Source organism: Protopterus annectens, chromosome 2.part2 (genome assembly GCF_019279795.1).
Source record: "Protopterus annectens isolate FY-2018-M chromosome 2.part2, PAN1.0, whole genome shotgun sequence".
NCBI classification, from domain to species: domain Eukaryota; kingdom Metazoa; phylum Chordata; order Ceratodontiformes; family Protopteridae; genus Protopterus; species Protopterus annectens.
In genome coordinates this window covers 791,295,417-791,316,394 of record NC_056730.1, presented here as the reverse complement: position 1 = coordinate 791,316,394, position 20,978 = coordinate 791,295,417, and positions in this window count along the sequence as shown.

Below are 20,978 nucleotides of genomic sequence, written 5' to 3'. Positions count from 1 at the left end.
TCAGTTTCCCTAGTTATACGGTTGCCTTTGGATAAGGATTTAGGGTTGTCAGCACCGTGAAGATGCAAATGAGGACTGAACTCATTAGAATTGCTGAATCCAAAAAAAATGGATCTATGCAGGGATTAATACATAGTGCAGGCACTCTGTTTAATGGATGGCAACTGTGAATGCTTACATCAGGTGAGTGTGTCAGGTTAGATTTATAAAGTGTTACATGTACGTCTGTCAAGGTTGGAAATGCAAGTAAGCAGCACACAGTTCACAGGTTCTGTTTCATTAACATCCAACTTCCTCTTCATTTGTGTGCAAATTGTGTTTTCTCTGTCAGTTTTTATTTATCATTTTTATTATTTTTTGCCCGTTGTTTGTGATGCAGCGCTTAGCACAATCTCAGGCAATGGAGGAATAATGGAAGGTTTGGCTTTGCTTATATTGTATGTGCGACATTGCATGATGGGCAAAAGGGAGACTTTAAGAATGACTTGTACATAAGGGGATGTCATGTATCCCTTCCAGTGGCAGCATTACTAAATTATGACAGGTAGTACTGAGTTTGTGGAATACAATTGCTACTGAACTGACTCTGTAGTAGCAGGTGTTAATGCAGTGATGCATTCCTTTTTCAGGCCAAATGGTACTGGGTTTGAATACAGCTGTATTTAATACTTTTAGCTACTTTTGCTTTACTGTTGGTGTGTGGTGCTGCACAATCCGCACCATTGTATAATAATGCATTACTGAAAAGAAATGGAGAAGGTAGGACAGTGGTGAAATTGGGATACTAAAGTCTGACAGCTGGTATTGAGTCTCTGGAATACTCCTGCTACTTAACTGACTCTGCGGCAGCAGGTGTTAATTAAGTGATAAGTTCCTTTCTGGGGCCAGATGATACTGTGTTTGAATGCAGTTGTATCTGATACTTTAACTACTTTTGCTTTACCGTTGGTGCAAGATGCACACCATCGGACAATAATACATTAAAGAAAAGAAATGGGGACGATAGGACAGTGGTGAAATGGGAAGTAAAGCAAAGGGAAGAAAAAATGGAAAGCAATACCGGAATGTGCAGGATGGAGGTAGTAAAGAACCACATCTATCCGTTTCTTCAACAGTAAAAGCTGATAATATACGCAGAGTATTAGCTGAATTTGGACTGTCACTTCCAGAGAGAGGGGTGACCACAACACAATCATGTTGTATAGCCAATTGGACTGAATCAAGTGTCTCAAGAAGAGCTATGTATGGGACAATGTTCTTTTTTTGGGGACAGGTGCCCATTTTTTTCAGAGAGAGAGAGATAGAGAGAGGAATGTTGGGGAAGGGACATAGGTATGTATTGGTCTGGTAAGTTGAGTAGGTGAGGAAGCAGCTGAAGACAGACAGACAAGGCAAACAAGACAAGACATAGGGACAGTGATAGACACAAGAGATCACTGGACACCATGAATGGGATGAGGTGGTGACTTCCAGGACCCACAAATGTCAAGGCAGGTTGACAGTGAGAATTGAGTCCTCACCCACAGGACTGCCATCTCAATCTGCCACTGGCTGGAGTGCTCAATGTCGCCTTCTCCTGCTACTGGTCTTACATAAAATGAGGGAGAGCAGACCCTCCATCTGGCATAGGTATGCACCAACAGTGTGGTGCACAACCTTACTCTCCATCCCTGAAAGTTCAGTTTTACTGATAAACTCATCACCCCTGAACCACTGGCCTATCCTCCAGGGTAGAACTACCTGAGAGGGCAGGCAATGCAGGAGCAGCAGAGGTTTTGCTGCCAGGTCAGCTCCCAGACATGATGGGCAATGGTGTTTGTGCCAGTTGAGTGGGGGCAGATGGATCCTGTGGGGCAGGCCTACACAGCTGTGCTGTGGAGCATTTTGTGATGTGGTACACATGGAAGGCATGGGCAGATTTTGATGACACATAATAAAATAAAACTACACAAAAAAGATAAGGGTACAATGCATTAATACAATTATTTGATATTATTATCTTAATCTTTACTCTTAAGACTACCACACTCTAACAGACAACTTATTACTTTTAAGACTAGCAGCTCCTAACAGATGCACACTATACTACAGATTGCAGCAAGCACTCCTTTACATGTGCATATATTGCACATATGTGTGTTCCAATTATCCAGATTAGAGTTTACTGTAGGGCGTTTGTGCCACTGGTATAGAAATTTTACTTTAAACCATTAAGTTGCACATAACTGAAGAATTAGCAGTTATTGTATAGTTGGGAAATGTGGTATTTGAACCCACCATCTCTGACTAAATTCTAATATTGTACTCATGGTTTGTGCTACACAGTAATGCATGCATACTTGCTTTTACAGTTGGAATATGCGTGTTCAATTTGTTACAACTGTATAAAATACCAAAAAAGCTATCTTTGTTTGTGCTACAAACTAATGCATGCATACTTACTTTTACAATTGAGATATGCATGCACAATTTGATAGAACTGTATAAAATACCAAAAAAAGCTCTCTTTATCTTTTAAGCTATAATAACACTACTCTTCTGCTGCATACATACCACATGGCTCCCTCATCCTTGCCAGTCTAGTGGCATGAGTCCTAACATTGCACTCCATCTCCATAGCAGCTGTGGAGAAACAGAACAGAATGCCATTATGAATATCAGTCTTGCCTATATTTAGCTTTTAAGCCTTACAAGTACTCTCTGTAGTAGATACATATATGTGGGATGTCCTCCATCCTAAATTTCTCGATCCAAGCATCGAGGGTACCCCTCTTCCTCCTCTGAAGGTTGTTGTAGTGCTGCCTACATTGTTCAACAGTACGTTGGGCACTGTTGGCACTGATCACAGCCCGGGACAAACTATCACAAGCTTCTGACTTATACTGGGACCCAGAATAGTCCCCCTGCAACAATCTGGCTCTGTGGTGTTTCACAAGGAGTCCAACAAAAATCGTGGACTCCTGGATATCCAATCACTGAGCCCTAAATTTTACACCTTTTCTATGAATGCCTGCCATGTCTATCATGGATCAATAGCAATGGAGATTGATGGTTTCCCACCAATTCCACTTATCTTATTTACTGGAAGTGTACATACTCTTTGTAAATGTTGTGCACCACTTTCCATCACACAAACATGGTGCTCCAGAGTGCATAATGGTAAGCGGTGTCAACAGTGGCAAGCAATGCAATTTCAAGGTTATTTGATGGTTAGGCAGTTGTATATGTGTGTTTGACAAATGTGAAGGTCATGGCAGTCTAGAGAGCAGAAATATTCTTACAGGAATATAGTACACAGTATACCCACAGTCATATATTTGATAATAAATGTGATAATACATAGATAAATAAAGAAATACCTGACACAATATTAGTGCTTCAGCCCTCATACATATAAGTAATATCAGCTACACTATGTCAAGTGCTATAAGTGAGAGTGACTAGAATGGGAAGTGGAACAACAGTAAAAGTGTATGGAATATGCTGTGTTTGAACAGAAGACCTTGTGTATGACAGTCCGACACTAACATCTGCTGGCACAAGAGAGTTGAAATAGCAACTGTTCCTGTTTCAGTTCATTGCTATAAACTGCAATGTCACACCAGTAAAAAAAGGTTGCACACACTGTACTAGAACTCAAGACCATTTGTATTCCAGCCATAAAATTATACCTGTTGTCACAGACAATAGCATTGATGGAATTTATCAAGTTTTTATTTTTGGCTGTCTACTTTCTTGGTGGTCTACTTATCCAGCAAAATAAAAAAAAAAAAAATCAGAAAAAAGCAATTTGTGACATACACAGTAGAAAATGTTAGCACACGAGATATTTCTATGGTTTACTATCATTTGTGCAAATGATATTCTGTCGGCAGTTATGCTGGCAAAAATCAGAATGTCGTGCATGAAATGTAAAGTGTACTGCATTCACATACATGTGTTCGACTATATGTATGGAGATTGCGATACATTGGGGATTGGAAATTCATACATATCCCACTGTAGTGCAATCTTGGCTTGCCCCCCTGCAGAAACGTGAAATGTTGTATAGGAGTTTGATTTACATTAGCTCCTATATGGCTATCACATGACATTTTCAGTGACAATGTCGACTCTAATGTGTCGATCATTTGGGTCGACATTGTGTACGTTCGAAAAGTTTGATTTTGGTTTAAATTTTCGTTATTTCAAATGCCAAATGTTTTGTCGTTCAAAAAAATGATAGTAAACCTATTTCTACATAGGTCTGGATTTCAACTTTATTCCAATGCATCTTCAGAAAACAGGATGGGTGCCTTATCCCTCTTTGTCACACAAATGGCTTTGCAGCAAAGAACTGAAGTCATTCTTCACACAACCAACTACAACAGAATGTACACTGATATAAAACCATAACTCTTGTTTGCACATTTATTAAATTTATTATATTTGGATATAGTTGTGATCACACAACTTTTTATGATTATTGCTTATGAATATACAGCTCTGTCATACCTTTCTGTGTTACTTGGTCATTCATCAGTTATCTGATGAATGACCAAGTCATTCAAGATCAGTAAGCCATTCTATATCACTGGTCTTAAAATGTTTGAGGAGATTAACTAGGAATAATATGATTTCCATTTGCCAACAACTGAAGGGCAAGGTGGATGGCACAAACAAGCACAGAATGCTCTTTTGAGGGAGGAAAAGGTGTGACTGTTATGCCATGTTCAAAGTTACACCATTCTTTTGAGGGGGGAACAAAGCTAAGTTACTGTTATGGCACAAACAAGCATAGACTGTTCTTTTGGAGTGAGCAAAGGTGAGTTATTGTTATGGCACAAACAAGCATAGACTGTACTTTTGGGGGGAGGAAAAGGTGAGTTTCTGCTATGGCACAAACAAGCATAGACTGTTCTTTTGGGAGGACAAAAGGTGAGTTACTGTTATGGCACAAACAAGCATAGACTGTTCTTTTGGAGTGAGCAAAGGTGAGTTATTGTTATGGCACAAACAAGCATAGACTGTTCTTTTGGGGGGAGGAAAAGGTGAGTTTCTGCTATGGCACAAACAAGCATAGACTGTTCTTTTGGGGGGACAAAAGGCGAGTTACTGTTATGGCACAAACAAGCATAGACTGTTCTTTTGGGGGGAGGAAAAGGTGAGTTTCTGCTATGGCACAAACAAGAATGGGCTGTTCTTTGGGGAGAAGGTGAGTTACTGTTATGGCACAAACAAGGATATGTTGCTCTTGTTAATCTCCTTGTTTTGCATCCTGCCTGTTGTTTGATCTTGTGAGGGCTGTGAAGTCAGAAACTGCAATGTGTATCTACTACTTTCTAACTTTTCTCTTTAATGATTTTCCAGTACAAACAGATGATGCTAAAATGAGGGCATGCTGTAGTCATCAGTACTTTTGAGAGGTATGACTGTGTGAATCTTTGATGCTTGAGGCCTAATGCTTACTAATGGACACATGTAAGTCAAATAAGTCTCTGCAGTCACATGTTAAGGTAAATTCTGTACAAATTTCCCACCTTTTACTTGTTTACTATACCAAGTGATGAAATACAAGGCTATGCCATAATAATATTACACAATACACTCCAGGTTTAGGACTTACCTTGTAAATGCAACAGTTGCCATAGTGCTACTTCAGGGCTGACTTTGTCTAAAGCAAGCAGTACACAGCCAATACATGGGGAGGTAAAGACTGTATGAGTTGCCTGGCATCAATGTAAATATATGTTTGTGAGAAGGAGGAAGGTGTTAAGGCCCCTAGGTGGTGCATGAGTGTGCTATTTCTTGTGTCTTAGCCAATGCAAGGGCATACTGAGAACACCTATGTCTGTCTACACCCACAGCATCTGGTAGTTCCTCCTCTGACTCCTCATGTGCCTGTGGTGACCTTGCCATTGGTGATGGAATGAGTGACCCCCTTCCCTAAGCTGATCATGCTACAGCTATTTCCTCAGGATTATATTGTGTAGTATGGCAAATACTGTGAATATTTCTGTACATGTCCACGGATTGTACTGCATGGCTCCCACAAATGTATCTAGATACCAGAACTGTGACTTCAACAGCCCAAACACATACTATATGACAATACTGGTTTGAATGAGTGCCTCATAATGATGTTCTTCTGTGGGTATGTGTGCATTTCTGATGGGTATATTCAGTCACAGTTCCAGTGCATAGCCTGTATCCCCCATAAATGTCACTGTGGGATAACCCACCTAGCAAACATTTGGTACAGTTGGGAGGTGTGCCAGATATGTGAGTCATGGTAATTGCCAGGGTTGCCAGCACACAAATTGAAGATGATTCCCTTGACGTTACACATAACCTGGTAGTTGATAGAGTAAAAGCCCTTTCTTTTACTGTAGAGCCTAGTCTGTCCCCCAGATGTGCCTTAATTTCTACATGAGTGCACTCTATGGCACCCAGTAGTTCAGGGTAGTGCACTACCTGGTAGAGCTGTTGCATATTTCTGGACGTCTGCTCAGAGCTACAGGGGAAAATATATGTGCTCACTGGCATGTTGGAGTATAGCATCCAGGAATTGGTGGAGGATTCTGAATGCTGATGACTGTAACATCCCCCAGCGTGTCCCCTGTTGGTCAGTGAAAGGTACCTGTAGCTAAGATTCTAAGAGCTACACATACCATAGTTTCCACTGAGATGGGTTCCCCTCAGTTGGCTCTGGTTCTGAGTTGAAGGTGACAGAGTTCACAGAATTCCTGTAGTGTGCCTCTGTCCACCCTGCAGTGCACTACAATTTCCACACCATGTAGGTTGTGATAAATTAAACATGGCCTGAAAACTCTTCTCCTTCTCAGCCTAGGTCTATTAACGGCACCAGCAGCAGTGGCTTCAGCCTCTAGCACAAACAAATGCGTTAAAGAAGCAACCTCTAAAATTTGTCTGTGTAGACTTTCTGTGTCGGTACTCCAAAAGTTTTAACATCTGCAGAAAAAACAGTATGGAGTCTAAATGGATGCTTTATAGCTGGTAAATAGCTGCAACATGTTGGCAGTTGATAGAGTGGTAGCCCTTTCTGTTACTGTAGAACCTACTCTGTTCCCTAGGTGTGCCTTAATTTCTACACGAGTGCAATCTATAGCATCCAATACTTCAGGATAGCATGCTACTCTGTAGAACTGTTGCATATTTCTGTCCCTCTCCTCAGAGCTATGGAGAAAATAGATGTGCTCACTGGCATATTGGAGCATAGCATCCAGGAATTGGGGAGGATCCTGGATGCTGATGCCTGTAACATCCGACAGCGTGTCCCCAAAGTACCTGTAGCTAAGATTTTAAAGGCTACACGTATTTAGTTTCCACTGGAATGGGTTCCACTCAGTTGGCTCTGGCTCTGAGTTGAGGGCGGCAGAGTTCGGAGAGTTCCTGTAGTGTGTCCCTGTCCACCCTGCAGTGCACTACAGTTTCCACATCATGTAGATTGTGATGAATTACGTGGCCTGAAAACTCTTCTCCTTCTCAGCCTAGGTCTACTAATGGCACCAGCAGCACTGACTTCAGTCTCTAGCACAAACGAATTAAAGCAGCAGTATCTAACAGTTTGTCTGTGTAGACTATCTGTTTCTGTACTCCAAACGTTTTGACATCTGCAGAAAAAAGCAGCATGGAGTCTACATGGATGTTTTATAGCTGATTAATAGCTGCAACATGTTGGATTAGTTGATTCACATGCAATTAAGTTGCTTATGCTGTAATTAGCATCTATGAAACACAAAGATGGATGCAATCTATTAGTAATCTACACCATTATCCGTGGTGGTGCAGTGGTAGCATTGTTGCCTCACAGCAAGAGGTTCTCCCATTCGATTCTTGGCAGGAGTGCAGGGAGTTCCTTCTGTGTGGAGTCTGCATGTCCTCCCCATGGTTGGGTGGGCATTCGAATGACATGCGTAAATGGGCATGCCTTTGTTGAAGGTTGGACGCTGAGCTGGCACATCGGCGTTCGTGAAAATCTACTGCAAATTATTAGCGGACCGGTGTTCCGCTGTGGTGACCCCTAACCGAGAAAAGCCAAAAGACAACAACAACCATTACAGAAAGGCAATATTGTAGCTAGCCAAATTGATATTGAGAGGAGTTGTATGTGTTTGGAAGACTGCAAAACTACTTTTTCTTCAGGATATTTCTGGATAGAGGAGTACTGACCTTCAGCAGGTGTGCTCCTAATTTTGTCACCTACTTACTGCCTATTCTGAAATGTATTTAATAATAGTGTGAAGCAATTGCTTTTACACTTTTATCTGTATGCATTAGTTAGAAGTGTACTGATGGCATGGGTGTGTTTGTCAAGCAATTTCAGAGGCACACATGATTGACAATAAATGAAAATGGAATGCTGTGTGATAAATATGCACAAATGTTTCAGGGACAGGTCCTTTGACAGCACTTTTAGTATTTCAAAGATGTTTTGTAAGCAAAATGGACCATTTGCCTGTTCTTTTTTTTTTGGGGGGGGCAAGATGACTTACTGTTATGGCACAATCAAGAATAGACTGTTCTTTTGCGTGTGGCAAAGGTGAGTTACTATTATGGCACAGGCAAGGATATGTTGCTCTTCTTACTGTCCTTGTTTTGCATCCTTCCTGTTGTTGGTATTTCACATCTGTAGACTTTCTTATATTTCTCCAGTGGTTATACTGACTGGCTACCTTTTCTGTTTTTTTGATGGAAACAGTTATTTTCTAGTTATGTGATACTTATGCGTCTTATACTTCTGTTGTCTTTTAGGACAACTACAAGTATGCCATTCAGGTGTATCAAACTACAGAGACCCTCCCTTCACTGATGGGGCAATCAAGTAATAGTGTATGCATTTCGTCAATATGGTGCTTTTTTCCTGGAAGGGGGATGGGGAGATATAGCATGTCGGATGCAAATATGGCAGCAAATTGTGAAATATGCGAATGCTGTAGGTGGCCACGGCAGAACATTTGAACAGGTGTAGCACAGAGCCACTGATATTATTACTTCTGCATGCAGGCAAGCAGCTGTAGTGGGCCATGACCAAATGCCTACCAGAGGAGGGTCTGCTAGGGAAACCCCACTAATCCCAATGAACAGTTCCTGGCCAGTATAAGACATCCAGACATGTACTGGATGTGGATGCGACACCTTCCAAGACAAGAACTTCCCAGGAGTAGTTTCTGGGTAGGCTTTGCTATCTGAACAGCTGAATACTGTTGTATAATAAGACAATTTAATGAATAAGCTAATTCCATGTCACATGTTTTTTTTTGGGGGGGGGGTGAAGATTGCTACAGTTATAAGCTTACGCTGAAGTTGTCAACCACACTCTTATTGACATTAAACTTAATGCACATATAAAGGGTAAATGTATTACCCCTTGCATTACTGTTAATTGTGATGCTGTTGCCCTTCCCTCTTGCTTAACTTCTTCCAGGATCGTCTGGACAATAGAGGAATATCTCATCTGCGGAAGATAAGCCAAACATTTTTATGTCATCACTTCTGAGCAATTTAAAGAAATACTTTACTGTGTGGTATTGATGTCTGGCCTGTTATGTGCATTGCTGTAATGTCTGTAATACTGGCAGTACTGTTGGCTTGTTAACATAAATTGCACTGTAGTAGTGCAGTTATTAATTCCTTCAAGTGTTTCCTGCTTTTTATTACAGGTGATCATGACAGTGGGAGTGTGGACCCTGTGCCATCTGATATCACTGTATCAGCAGTCTCTGATGATGATGTTGGCCAAAGTGAGGGGAGTGCAAAGGTTGAATCTGGCATTAAGGTTGACATACAGCCATCCCCGCATTTCCATCAGACACAGAAAGTAGGCCTACACCTACCCAGTCCAGTGAGCTCACAGATATTGGACAGGTGGAGGGGGGGGCATTGATCAGTGAAGTGTGGCTACTGCAGCGTCAGTGCCTGTTGAGTCTGTATATAGCCAAAGTGTGGGTGAGATACCACACAGGAGGATTGTTAGGGATGCTCAGATGGAGCTTGTTGTCCCTCCTCCACCTGGTGTAGGTGTCACTTCATGTGCCACTCACCCTATGTTTAGGGACATCATGGAGGCACAGGCACATTTCCATACAATGGATCAAGGTTGTGGATGTGACATTGTCTGACCTGTGACTGCCTCCATCATGTTGTTAGTTCACTGGATTGGATGTATGACATGTTGGAATGAGGGGTCTCTGTCATGGACCTAGGGGTGTCTGTCATGGAACGAGCAGTGTCTCTGATTTAATGTATGCTGGCAGGGGAACAGCATCCTTCTGAGAGTAGGTCAACCATATCTGCTGTCAGCCAATGTAGCCATGCCTGATCACACTCCCATAGTGGCAGTACTTCCACTGCTCCATCAGTGAGTGTGCTGTTCACACCCAGACATGGCAGGCCAACTATCCATCCATTGACTGTATAAATCACTCATGCTCAAACTCACTTCATCAAAGGTTTCTCGACTTTATTAACCTGGTCTATCTGGTTAACACCCTCACAAGAGGTGCCAACGTCCTGGATCTGGTGCTTGACAATATGGGGGCCACTCTAGTACCCCCACTGCGATGACTTCCCTAGTGAGTTCTGACTACAAATCCGTCTCATTTGAAGTAATTAGCACACCACCCCCCTAACAGCGAGGAAACTAAAACACTTCTCCATAGCACATTATTACCTCTTACAGTATGGTTAAAATAGCTGTACTGCATCTCCCCCCTCAGATAAAACTGGCAACTATGCAGAGTTCTACACCAGTGCTTGCACAAACACCTGTTTAGCTGCATTGACTTGGTCGTACCTGATAGCACCAAAACAACCTCCACAGGGAAGAGCAAACTTGCCATAAACAGACTTTACAATAAGAGGAATAAATTGCTGTCTTAGAGTAAGAGGGAGGGAGCCCTGCTAAACTGGAAATACTCCCTCCTCAGCTTAAACAAGCAAATAAGACATCTTGCAAAGTCATCCAAAACAAACTATGAGTCCAAATTAGCTTTCAAAACAAAGGACAACCACAAGGCATTCAATAGTTACATCCATAATCTAAAAGGAAAGGCCCAGATTTGCGCCAAACTAGTAGTTAATGATACCACATATACTGAGCCTGTGGACATAGCTAACCTGTTGGTGACAGTTTCTGTGAAAATTCACACCCCTGTCGCTGCCACAAGTACCCCATGACATCCCTACCACCTGTCCTCTACCTTGTATCTCAAACAGCAGGTTGCAAATGCTCTAACTAAGGTCAAAACCAGAGCATCTTTTGGACTTGATAACATCCCAGGATATGTCCTAGAAGGGCTCCAACATGAATTAGGCACACCAATGGGTACTCTTTTCAGTCATAGTCTAAACACAGGCTTTGTATCAGCTGAATGGAAAACAGCCACCATTATTCCCTTGCTCAAAGGTGGTGCTTTCCCTGACCTGGGGAACTCTACACCTATTAGCCTGACTAGCCTTATCTGCAAGATCATGGAGCAAATCATCATGGACCTTATCAACAAAGATATAGGTAAGCTCTGAACACTTGTCCCTACTCAGTTTGGATTTGTCAAAGGGAGATAATGCATGTCAAATATTGTGGACTTCTTCAAGACAGTCACCAAGGCCCAGGATGAGGGGAAATCTGTGCATACAGCCTACTTAGACTTAGCCAAGGCATTTCACATTATCCATCATTCAGATATCATTGACAAACTCATCCAGCTATATATCATTTGTTGATAAATAAAGTCATAGTGGAGAACTATAAAAAGTGGAAGAATCTAATTATGGCACAGATTGACTACAAAACAGAACTTGACAGTATCCCACACTCATGGATAAAAGAGTGCTTAAAAATGTATAAGATGCACCCTACATTGACCGATTACATTACAGTGACCATGAAACAGTAGCATACCACTTTGTAATTAACCCATGACAGAGGACAAATTATTATTCCAGGGATAAAAATTCAAAGGGGGATATTCCAGGATGCCTCCCTGTCACTATTATTCTGTCGTATCCTAAACCCATTAAGCTGTCTATTTAACAGATTTGGCCATGGCAATAATTTGACTCCTATAAAACAACAAAGTGTAAATACTTGTCATCTTCTCAATGTTGATGATTTAAAAGTATAGCTCATCAGATGAGAAACTGAAAGTACAACTGCAAGATGTCGAAACTTTTTCAGATGATATAAGAATGTCATTTGGTCTTGATAAATGTGCAAAAGCAAATTTTAAAGCAAGAAAGCTGCAGCTCCAAGAAAACATCAGTTTGGGACAAGAATGTGATATAATATTTGGGAATTGGTGAAGGACCATCAACAAAACATGAACAAATGTGAATAAAACTTATTAAGGAGTATTTTAGAAGACTTAAATTAATTCTGAAAACAGTGTTGACACCTAGGAAAAAATTCAAGCTATAAACTAATTTGCTCTTCCTGTCCTAACTTACAGTTTTGGAGTGATTGACTGGCCCCAAAAAGTGTTGGATAGATTAGATAGGAAGAGAAGAAGGATGCTTCATGCTCATCAAATGATTTATAAAAATAAGTGCATACCAAGATTATATATTCCCTGTTCCGAAGGAGGTATGAGCCACCTTGAAATTGTTTACATGCATAGATCTGCAATCATGGGACTGCACACATATCTGCTGACCTCACAAGACCCAAACATAGTAAAAGTTTTGAAAAGTGAGGAGAATAAATCTAAGATGACTTCCCTGCTTAGTCTAGCAGAAGCGTATTGGTGTCAAGCAGGAATGGAAATCAAACCAGAAGCAGATAAAAATCAGGCAGCAAATGAATATAAGGTGAAGGATCAGATGGGAAGGCAAGAAATGTGGAATATGCACAAATATAGTTGCAAGTATAGAAAACTCATGGAAGAACCTCATGTTGATCAGGATCGAATGCAGGAATGGTTAAGGAGAGGCAAATTCAAACCAAAAAATGAAAAGTTAACATTGGCAGCCCAAGATGGTGGACTACGTACACATTGATTTACAAAGTCCATTGGACATGTGGGCAAAACAGACAAATGTAGTTTTTGTAAAACAGAACTTTAAACAGTCACACACCTTGTTGCTGGTTGTGACATACTAACAGCAGAAGGACTGTATACAGAAAGGCATAATAATGTGGCAAGATTGTTGCACTGGGGAATGTGCAAACATTATGATATTGAAGTGGCTGAAAAATAATGGAAACATGAGTCACAAAGCATCATAGAAAATGATGAAGTCTACATAACATGGGATCATCCATTTCCAACAGTTCAAAGGCTAGATGCAAGAAAACCAGATATAGTGGTCCATGAAAAGAAGACAAAAGTAGCATTGATCATTGAAACCGTTACACTCAGTGACTACAGTGTCTTGCGTACAGAGAAACACAAAGTCATAAATATCAGGATTTGCAGGCAAAAATAAGAGAAATGTAGAAGAAAGATACCTTGACAGTTCCAATAGTGGTAGGAGCAACAGGTCTTATAAAAAAGAATCTACAATCATATTTAGATATGTTACCAGTACATGTAACTCCATATGAATTGCAGAAGGAGTTATTACTGGGCACATTGCGGATGCTGTAAAGAGCACTTCTGGCTGACATCAAAGATTGAAACAATACTAAGTTTATGAACTTTAATTGTACTCTGACTTAAGAATGGGATCCATTCCCATCATGATATTAGAAACCCAAAATACTTCCATCTCCAACATTAGATCTGTAACCAGTGTTGTTCCACAGGGATTTGTTCTAGCACCTTTACTATTTGGAACCTAGTTCTCCAAAGTACAAGCTAAAAACTAATGGTCTGTGGCTGACAAAGTTTTCTCATGACTGCAAACTGGGAGCAGTCACAGAGTCTCCAAATGAGGTTAACATCCTACAAGAGGGTCTTACACACACAAATGATTGTTGCTAAAGTCAGCGCCTTATCCTCAATGCAAAAAAATGTATTATTTTCCCTCTCAGTACATGCAATGTTCCTGCTAATTGCCATATCAATAACAAAACCCTAAGTATTGGGTTATCCCAGAGATTACCCCATTTATGGAACAGACTCCCCATCCATGTGAAGTAGAGTTCCTTCCTAATCCAATTCAAGTGCAACTTGGACAACTGTATGGGAAACCAGAAATTCATCTCTGGTTTGGCACCTATGTCTTTGATGCAAACAGGTAACCTGTAATCGGTTCATCTCCCAAGCCCATGCTTACACTTATCAAAGGTATATGAACTTTCCTGAGAGTTGGGATGCAAGCTATGCTTAAAAAGGACCTTATGTTTGTTAGCCTAGTAAACACCTATGAACCTATGAACCTATAAATATGCACTCACTGGTGAGATACTGGGCACGGTGGTGCTGCGTTAGCATTGTCGCCTCACAGTAAGATGCTGTCCGGTTCGATTCTCAGCTAGAGCGTCTTCTGCGTGGAGACATGTGTGAAGGTTGTGCATCAGGGCTGGCAACTCGGCACATAAAAAGGCTACTGCCAATCATTAGCGGACCGGAGTTCTGCTGTGGAGACCCCTAACCGGGAAAAAGCCGACAGATACAACAACAAGAACGATGAGATACTGGGCACACAGGTTGACAGTAACCTTACCTTTGATCACCATGTCTCTACAGTGATAAGAAGGGGATTCTATATTGCTCATCACATAAGTAAGGCCATTGCATCCAGAAAATGAATGAGGTTATAACTTGTCTGTACTGTCCCCTCATCGGGCCAACAACGGAATACAACAGACATTTTGGTATGCACCTTTCTAAGCACCTGCAGCAAAGATTCCTCACAAGGATAATTCAAGGTCTTCAGCATCTGTCGTATGTGGATTATCAGAAATCACTGTCACTTTACTCTATTTCATACAGACTACTCGGGGCAATCTATGTCTTACATATAAGGCAATCTTTGATCCTGGTTTATTGGAAATACTGCATATCCGCAAATCAAATGGTACATGGGTTACTCCCTCTAAAGACCTTAACCTAGTATGTGACAGTAATAGAACATGCTGGAGGTTCAAATTTGTCTCCCAGAGGTTAACACACCTTTGGAATGGATTTCCACTTCATGTCAACCAGAGCACCTCCTTCGCCCTCTTTAAACGCTATGTGGACGATTGGATGTGTAACCATAAATTCACCCTGGGGGTTCCACCTGTGTATCTCTTGGACTGGGGCAATTGGTGATGATTGTGTAAATAAGGGTAGAACATGACTAGGCTTGTAAGGGCCCTAATGTCCTATGATTTGACTCAGTCATAGTCCATGTGGGAGTACATGACCTGTGAGATACCTCCCTAGACTATACTTAGAGATACTTATTGAGCTCTTGAAAGACATCTGCATGGTCACTGCCACATGACTGAAAACCACAAAAAGCACACCAACAGGGCAAGGTTATTATGCCTTCCACACATTTAGACTGGCAAATTCACAGGCAGGGACTAAAGGTGGAGGTGTCTCTATGTACATCAAAACCAAAGATACTTCAAGGCTAGTCAAACAGGACAATGCAGTTCACAATAGACAAAATACAATACTACTTCCACGTAAGATATAGGCCACCCTCTATGACTCAGGACAGGCATATCATGTGCATAAACTTATTAAAACACTAACCATCCAACTCAATACCATATTTATTGGGTGACTTTCATTATCCCACTACTACCTGGTAATCTTATACGACAATAAGCATACAGGCATAGAGATTCCTGGTTTTTGTAAACACAAACTACCTGGTCCAGATAGCCATTACCCCAACCAGGGGTGCAGCAGTACTGGATCTGGTCCTCACCAATATGAGAGAGCCATGCACACCCCCATGCTGTAATGACTTCCCTGGTAAGGTCTGAACACTAACTGGTCTCCTTTGAAGTAAAAATAAAACATGGACCCCCCAGCTAGACATGGAATATTCAGGAAATACTCTAAGGCTAATCTCCAACTATTAGGTGATAAACTGGCCAAATCTCAAGCCCCCATAAACACTGAGAACACAGTAGCCTATGTAGAAGTATTCATAGAAACCATGTACAAGTACATTACTACTGCATAGAGGCAGCCATACATACCAGGGAGAAGTACAGAACTCACTCAAAATCAAACAACTCTAGTGGAATCACAGAATCAGTCAGTTGTATAACAGAAAGAAGAAACTCATGGCAACATTTAGGAGGTTCAGCAATTAGCAGGATAGTAGCTCCGTTATCAAAGCAAACAAAACAATCAGAGGACAAATGAAGTCTACCAAATCCAGATTTGAGGTACATTTGGGCTCCCAGGCCAAGGACAACCAGAAAGCATACTTTAGCTATGTCCGTGACCTCAAAGGCAAGACTGTGCACATCTCATTGTAAATGGAACCACCTATAATGAGGGAAAAGACAGAGCAAGCTTCCTGCCTGATAAATTGAGCCCAAATATTACCTCTCTCTCCCCCTCAACCTTCCCTCAGGCGATACCATTAAATATGAATACCCCTACTATGACTAGGGAGCAGGTCCTTAATGCTGTCTCTAAGACCAAGTATACTAAATCAATGGACCCAGACAATATCCCACCATGCCTTCTAAATTGCATGAAACATGACCTTTTAGAGCCTTTGGAATTACTATTGTACTGTAGCCACCAAACAGGCTTCGTGCCTCATGAATGGAGAACAGCAACTGTCATCCCTCTACACTAAGTGAGGCCATCTACAGACCCTGGAGACTACAGACCCACTAGTCTGATATGTAAAGCCATGAAAAGAATTATCATGGAAATGATCGATAGAGTTGTAGTAAACCTCCGGATACTGGAACAAACCCTGTTTGGTTTTGTCAAGGGCCGATCATGCCTACACAACCTGTTGGACCTATTTAAGAAGGTAGCCAAAGCAGTAAATGAAGGAAAAATGCTTCACACTGCCTACCATGGCCTGACAATGTATGTGACACTATACTGCCATCAGGCATTGTTGACAAACTCAAGAGGTTAGGTACAAACTAGTATGTAGTATGGCGGATAGCCAAGTGGCTCATAGACAGGACCCAAGAGGTTAGCACTGGGGGAGTCCACCTCTTCAAAAAGGCCAATCACAAGTGGACTCCCTCACAAATAATTTCTCAAACCACTCCCTTTAGGCATTTACTTGTCTGAAGTCAAGGCCACTGTCAGTGGCCTTTGGCTGACTAAATTTACAGATGATTGCAAATTAGGAACTGTCATTGAATCCCACACTGGCACAAATGTTCTCCAGGTGGGGGTGACACAAATATACAACTGATGTTAAAGCCATGGAGTAACACAAAATGGCAAGAAATGCACAATACTATGCTTTGGGATGTTATCCATCACTAGTAACTATCATATTGATGGCACATCACTAACAGATGACCCAGTAGTCAGGGACTTAGGGAGACACATAGATAGTAATCTAGCCTTTGACTGACACACATACCTCTCAACTGTCCAGACAGATAGATAGTAATCTAGCCTTTGACTGTCACACATACCTCTCAACTGTCCAATTTTTCACAGAATGTCCAGATTTTTGCATCAGAATTTTGGTCCATTTTTCATAAATATGTGGTTTTCTGGCAAATTAGTGGCAAATCCTTAAATACAGAAGTTAGAAAATGATTTCAAACATTTGAGTTTCAGACTTTATACCCTTCAGAAAATTCATACTAATCCAAAACTTTCAAAGTTTGTAATAGCAATATTTAAAATTTGTGCCTACTTTTGGGTCTCTGTTCCACATTTATTTATGACTTTGTCAAGATTTCTTGCTCTAATAGGTTGAGAGGTATGATGTCACCTGTCTATAGTACTGGTAAAATCATTCTATATTGCGTGACTTATAAACAAAAGCATGGCATGTAAGTCCAAGGAAGTCATTGTTCCACTGAATTTGACATTCATCAGTCCTATCATTGAGTGCATTGCCACCTTTGGTATGTACCAAACCAGACATATCTGACAATTGGAACATCCATAGAGGTTCCTCACTATACCAATACAGGGAGCACATAAAATGTCCTATGCAGACCGCATCAAGGCACTATCCCTGCATTCTGTGTCTTACAGCCTTTGGACGGGAGACATATGCCTGCCATACAGGGCATTGTCAGACCTCACTAAGGATCTCCTGCATATCCATAAATCAACTAGCACCAGAATAACTCACTCTAAACCTTGCCTGCAGTATAAATTTGACATGCTTGACAGACAGGTATGTACCCAGAGACTACACTCTTTATGGAACAGGCTCCCCATCCATGTGAAACAGAGTTCCACCCTAACGCAAATCAAGTGCAAGTTACACAGTTTGATGTGGAACAGGGCAATCATCCCTGGTTTGGGACTTATTTCTCTAATGGACACAGGGAAACTGTAAACGGTTCATCTCCCAGGCCCCTGCTTGTAAATGTCTCATCTCCCAAAACCCTACTTACACTTATCAAGGAAATCAGACCCTTCAGAGATTCGGGATGCATGGCTAGGGTTAAAGAGACCCTTGTGTTTATTAGCCTAGTAAACACCTATGAAGCTATGAAACCATGAACCTATACTGTTTTACCTTTCTGATGACATTTCTCTCCTGTGCTAACATTTAATCCTGTGCGCTGACATTGATGGGTTGATTGTAGATGTGTACCCATAGGTGTGTCCTACACAATCCTCAAAGTGAAATGTAGACATTTCCATGAGACACATTTCATTGTGTGACTCCACAGCCCTTACAAAAGCATCCAACATAATATACACAAATTATGTTACACGTTATAAATGGCAAAGTACAATATCTGTAAATGACCAGTATAACTAGCATGTCAACAGTAACAATAAATGAAACAAATGCATATTAATGTAGATAGTCACCCTGTGCATCAGACACATAGCTTTATTTTCCTGCATTAATGAGAAAGATGACAGGGATGTGGCACAGTTATCATTACTTTCACAGGGTGTTATTTGGGAGTGCAGGAGGCCTAGGCTGACCCAATAGGTTGGCAAGTGTGTATGTAAGATAGGAAGGGAAGCAGGCAAGATGGAACATGGAAATGTTACTTGTGTGTCTGTAGGTGCCCTCAATGTGACAGTGGTGAGAGAGTGTCTGCATGAACACAACCAAGCTCAGTGCTAACCCTACATGTCTGTATGCTGGACAGCTGTGAGCTGTGTAGAGCCATGGTAGAGCTGATAGTTCATTGTCTCCACCCCGAAACATGAGAAATGGCTCTGCCAGGAGTTGCACTGGCACCTCCACCCCCAAGGTCAGATGCTGTGCTGCTACCTGAAGGTGACTGATGGGTGCTGGCAACATGTTCTCCAAGGGAATGCCCAGGACCATGAGCACATGGCCTGCTATGTCTTGGTGTGGACAGCACACTCCCCTCTGGACCGCTGGATGTGCTGCCACTATGGGAGCATCATTGTGCATGGCCATGTTGACTGTCAGCAGATGTAGTTGGTGACTTGTGTTCATGAGGCTCATGAGGCTGACTCTCAACACCAGTAAGATGTTCTATCACAGACAATGTGCATTCCAAGACAGATAGTGTGCAATCTATCTCAAACCTACCTCTTTCCAGTGTGTAATTCAACTGTTTCAGGGTATCAGCAACATGGTGGAGGCAATCACAGATGTCAGATTGTGCTGCATCCATAATCCTGAGCATTCCTCAGGAGTTCCTTTCTGAAAATTCCTCTACCTCCATGACAGCCTTAAGCATACGGCGAGTGACTTGTGATGAGACACCTGTGATAGGTGGTGGAGACCCAGCAGACCTCATATGAGCACCTCCATCAATCCACCTGTGTGGAGCTTTGCCAACTGTTTAGCTATGGCCAGTGTCAACAGTCACCGAAGCTACAGTAGCCACACATCCCTGTATGTCCCTACCCTCTGACTGTCCAATATCTGTGGCCTCAGGGGACTGGGTGTGGGTAGGTATACTGGCTGTTTACAGTGACAATGAGGGGATATGAGGGATGTCAACCTCTGTGGTCTGATTCAGCCTCTGCATCCCCCAGCTGTGCCTCAGTTTGGCCACCATCATCATCATCAGAGTCTGGAGAGATATTAACATCAGGTTGTGAAGGGGACAAAGACCAACCTCCCCAGTCACCTGTGATAAAAAGGAAAAAGCAATACATTAATACCTGCACTTCTATGCCCTGCAGCACTATGGTCCATTATATGTTACGCTGTATACATAGCTGTCACTTGTACAGAGTAGTATAACTCCCAACCTCACATAGCAAAATATGTACCTGATTTTCCTTGTATTTCCTCCATTCTGTCTCTCTCCTACCCCTAAGCTGTCTGAAATGTTTTTTTTTTTTTTTTTTATTAAAAAAAAAAAAGAAAACAAAAATGGAGCAACAGATACCTTCTTTTCTCTGCTGCTTCCTATCCAAAGCACTGATGTACTGGGTATGCGTGGGAATGCTAGTCCCGTATGCATGCGCAGTACATCTAAAAAGGCAACAGAAAATGTACCAGCCATTATACAAAGACATTATTTAAGAAAAGTAAGTATTTTTTCTTAAATAATGACATTGTATAATAGCAATAACTGACTCTGTGGTGTGGTATATTAATTTACCCATGCTTGGCTTTATTTAATCACTTGGCTTTTGCCCACATAAACCACACCAACCATGGGTACATCTAAATACATCACACCAACATTGCTGGTTATTGCTTAAACATCTCACATTTACAGTAGCTGCTATGTTAACAGGTATGTGGGTTACAACCTCTACATGAGGTTAAAACTGCAGCTTACCCCCTAACACCCTCCCCAAAACACCTGACACCCATGTAAAACTATATACATATTGACATGTTGAATGCAACAGTATTCCAATGCTGATTTAACTAAGCATACCTGGACTATCCACTTGAGAGGAATGGGTGGAACATAGGTCCACAGCATACTGGCTGTTGGATGTCTGGTAGCTGTCCTGTCCTGC